Source organism: Penaeus chinensis, chromosome 43 (genome assembly GCF_019202785.1).
Source record: "Penaeus chinensis breed Huanghai No. 1 chromosome 43, ASM1920278v2, whole genome shotgun sequence".
Classification (NCBI taxonomy): domain Eukaryota; kingdom Metazoa; phylum Arthropoda; class Malacostraca; order Decapoda; family Penaeidae; genus Penaeus; species Penaeus chinensis.
Window position 1 is genome coordinate 9685294 of NC_061861.1, and position 5000 is coordinate 9690293.

The following is a 5000-nucleotide window of genomic DNA, read 5'->3' on the forward strand; positions in this document are numbered from 1 at the left end:
GTGTGTGTGTGTGTGTGTGTGTGTGTGTGTGTGTGTGTATGTATATATGAAAATCTTTTAGCAAGGCCCCCAAGCCTGAGGGGCCCTCCGGCAGTGCACCCTGAGGGCCTTTCGTATCAAAGAGGATTCTTGTAAAGCAATTTCAGTGACTTGTTAACATTTAACAAGAAAAGAAAAAAGGTTACGTCAGCCCCTGCTTTTGAGTGCCCCCAGGGCTTCAGCCTAGTCAGCCTTACTGACAATGAAGCCCTGATCATATTGTGTTTCATGATACGAAACTGATATACTAAAATATTAAAAATATCTCTTACCATCTTGGCAGTATATCAGGTGCATTTTCACTCCGTTACATAAAACTGCAAGTCAGTAACGAAAGTCATTGAAACTACATGGCAAGAATACTGAAGGTGTCCTTGTCGTCTGCCTTCGGTGGAATTAATATTTTCATACCATTCTGTAACGTTACGATTTAACCTTATAGATTCAGAACTGTCAAGCCAAAGGCGAATACGGATAGTTGCAAAACTTCAAGTAATGGTACTTCCGTTTTCCGTATGAAGAGCAAAGGACGTAAAGTAAAATTGAAAAAAATACCGAATTTGAGAAACATATCTGAAAGTTGCCATAACCTTGCGAAGCGAATATGAAAGTGTATGTAGACAATATGACTTGCAAAATTGTCGGATACTTTTTCATTTTACCTACGGGTTCCACAACTTTCTGCTTCTAATAATAAGCATACCAACATTATCAGTAATTAAATGGTTTTCTGGGATCTATTCATGTGAACCAAGCAAAAAAAAAAAAAAAAAAAAAAAAATCATCACTTTTTGTCAGATAACATTTCGATAATCTCTTGTTGATACTCGTGTTTTGCTGCGACAACGAGGCAACATCAAACAGTGTATCAAAGTGCTTAGGGTTTCGGGATACTGCAAAAAAGGCTTTAAGGTCTGTCCATCAGAATCGTGTGCGAATACGTGTTTTCGGATCCTCTGCACGCACATTTTCGTTACACTCAGTGACCAATACCAATACATTAAATTTACGTGTGGAGTAGAGAAAGAAAACTAAATTTTATGATTAAACAATTTCCAGCCTATGCTTGTTTGAGAATGCATTATGTATTTCATTTTTCAAAACGCAACAGTACTTTTAAATAGCAAAATGTGTCAACCACCAACATTGTGACTGATCTGAAAGAAAGTTCCCATACCTTGGACAGTTCTGTTTTGCCATCCGCAGACATTTACGCCACAAGTGAAAGTATTAATTTCCTCAAACCAAATTAACGTTGTTTTCCTAAACAGCTAGATGTAATAATACTGGATGTACCGGTTCTACTTCACGTTGGTTTATATACACATAACTATGTGCGTGTGGTGTTTGTGTGTGTAATTCAGCTCCCTGTTTCTATCTCTCTTTCTATCTGTCTGTCTGTCTGTTTGCCTATCTGTCACATTATTAGCTTCTGTGTTAAAAAAAATGAATACGAACGAATATCCTCACACCCCGCGACCATAAAATCAAACAGCACAAAACGCACCACGACCACACCGCGTCTCTCCCCACGACCCAACCCCTCTTACGTACGACCTGTCCCCCTCTCGAGCAGGTCTTTTCCCCCTCCGGTCTTATTTAAAGCCTTTATAATAAAAAAAAGAGTGTTCTGAGGGGAGCGCGGGTCCTTTGTATACAAGCTTTTATGGCGTTGCATTACGGCTTTCGCCCTCGCAGCAGGTGGGAACTTTTTGCCGGCCGGAGGGGGGGGGGGGGGCGAGGGTCGTGCATCTGCGGATATTTACATGGACTTTTTTGTCTCTTGTTTTGCTTCTGTCTGTGTTCCCCTTTTTCATTTCGGTGCTGTCTGCTTTTTGAATGAGTGATCACCTCTTGTATGTGTGTGTGCTTGTGTGTGTGTGTGTGTGTGTGTGTGTGTGTGTGTGTGTTTGTATGTTGTGTGTGTGTGTGTGTTTGTGTGTGTGTGTGTGTGTGTGTGTGTGTGTGTGTGTGTGTGTGGTGTTGTGTGTGTGTGTGTTGTGTGTGGTGTGTGTGTTTTTGTGTGTGTGTGTGTGTGTGTGTTGTGTGTGTTTGTGTGTTGTGTGTGTGTGTGTGCTTTTGTGTGTGTGTGTGTGTGTGGTGTGTGTGTGTGTGTGTGTGTGTGTGTGTGTGTGTGTGTGTTGTTGTGTGTGTGTGTGTGTGTGTGTGTGTGCTTGTGTGGTTTTTGTGTGTGTGTGTGTGTGTTGTGTGTGTGCTTGTGTGTGTGTGTGTGTGTGTGTGTGTGTGTGTGTGTGTGTTGTGTGTGTGTGTGCTTGTGTGTGTGTGTGTGTGTGTGTGTGGTTGTGTGTGTGTGTGTGTGTGTGTGTGTGTGTGTGTGTCTCCTGGTATGTCATATCATGAGCTATTTATTCAATACAAAGCTTTTTATTTTCGTCTTTTCGCATTTTCCTCTTTCACTTAAGTATGCAGTGAGATGCAAACAGACTAGGCAAATCAACTAAAGACAGTTCTGAACTTCGTAGGACAAACCTAGACATCTGTAATATGAGTCCAAAGTCAATTATGCGGATTGGGTCTCTCCAAAAAAATTACTGAACTCTGTCACCCTATCCCCCGCTAGACATCTAATGGATTGTTTTCCATCTTAAGAAAAAGTAATTATTACCAAGTTGCGCCACCTTCAGTCATCAACACTTTGCACGCCAACCTTGACAAGCGGCTCCCACATTTCACGAACGTTTTAGTGTAGCAACATAATATTCCCTAATATTGGAATGCGATACACGCACAAACGACAGATATACAGAGTGTGTCTTACCATGAGTACTAGTTAGCAAAAGATAAAACAGAGGAACCAATACTATGAATGTGAAATACTAATACTACTCAAATCTTTAAAAAAAAAATAAAAAAAAAAAATCAGCAGACCTAATAAAAAGGCCTTTTATGATGACAGTAGTGCACAAAACTACTGGAAAATGATGCATCAACAATCGGAAAAATTTAGGAATCTAACCACATAATCAGTTCATTACAAACAATGTATTCATATTCGTGGATAACGTAAGACGGATCGTATATAACTACTGCCTAATTGGAAGATTAGCCGTGGACTGTGTGGGAATAAACCGTTGTAATGAAGTTTTATGTACTAGATTGAGGTATAACGGACAGACACACGCGAAGATACACTCACTCATATGCTCGTCAAACCATATACACACAAATATACACTAAAACACACACACACACACACACACACACACACACACACACACACACACACACACACACACACACACACACACACACACACACACACACACACACGCACGCACTCATACGCGTATACACTCACTAATAGACATACGAGCAATGATCTCCGCAATATAATAGAAAATTCCGCATTTTTTAACACAGTTTCACTTGACAAAACCGAGTAACTCGAGACCACGACAGATAAAGCTTATAAGCACAAAATTGTAATGACAACTTGCATCCACAGGCTATTTAGTGCAATGCAAGTCGATGACACAACACACTAAAACAGGTCACATTACATGAACGTGTTTTAAAAATGTGCACACCACTGCCAAGAGAGGCAAGAACAGTGATATTTAGGTGACTAGCGTGAGTTGTATATGGATATTAGTCCCTTAATTTCAGTGTTTAATTATGGTCCACATCCAATGAGTCACAGCCGTGCGTGCGGACGTGCTTCCAGATAATTGCTATGTGGGAATATATCACACTTTGTCAACGCATTTTATTATGAATCCCTCCTTCTGATGCGATATTTCAGTCTCATTTTTCGTCCTCTTGTCTTTCTTCATATTTTCTTTGTCTTTTTTTCTTCTTCTTTAGCCCTCTTTTTTCTCTGCATTTTTTTTTTCTCTCTAGGTCCTTTGTCGCTTTTCCTTTCTTACATTTTATCGTCTAGATTTTTTTCTTCCTCCTTAGCTCTTCCTACTGTGACATTCTTTCAATTTTTCTTTCTTCCTTGGACCTCCTCACCTCCTTCTCCACCTCACCTTTTTTCTTCTCCCAGCTCCCGGCACTATATCAGTTTCTCCTCATACCGCCGCCCTCACCATACCCGCCCCTCTGTCACTTCATATCAACACCTTAGTCACATGAAACCCTTTCCTACTAACACGGTTTTTATGACCATTTCCCACACATGTCGCTTCATTTACTACAGGATTTGTTGGTATTGCAGTGCTGTAATATCATGTAACAGTGTATATATCTTGTACTGAACGACGGTACACTGTGATTGGAGACTGTGGTTATGCTATATTCATCTTACAGCTGATGTTACTTGCCAGAAATACCCGTCACAAGTATTTGGTATTACAGATGAGAAGTAATTTTACTGTTTTCTTTTATTTTTCTTTGTTCGTTCGCAAACTGAGCGGACAAGCTTTTCCTTGCCATTGTTCTGTTTAGAGTCCACTTTGGTAAGAACTTGAATCACAAAACTATTGTTCTATCTTCTGTGATGATATTGGCCCTGGAAAAATAATAATGACATTTATAAATAAAATTATACACATTAATTTTTCCGTTCCATCACCAGCAAACATGTTCTGAGTGTTCGACATACGTTCGTTTACGTTATAAGTATATGAAAAATCTTTATATACTACAGAATCATAGGGATATCAGGAATCCTGTGTTTGCAATTAGTATGTTATGCTTGCTGTTTGCAAGGACTGCATATGATTCTCCGTGCTCAAAGTTTGTATCACGAGCTCACTATGTTTAGTCATGAATGTTAGCCTTCGAAAGTTGACGAATGTCTGACGCGAATATTAATCAACAAACTAATGCTTGGCTCTGCCTCAATATCCTTATAATGGAATATTAGATAAACGTTGTCTTTTTATACTGGAAATCTTGACAGCTATGGAAAGCACAAACGATCTAAACATCATTTTCTTATCTATGTGCTGCCCTAACCCCTTTCCTGCTCAAAAGCAACATCACACCTGCTCTTT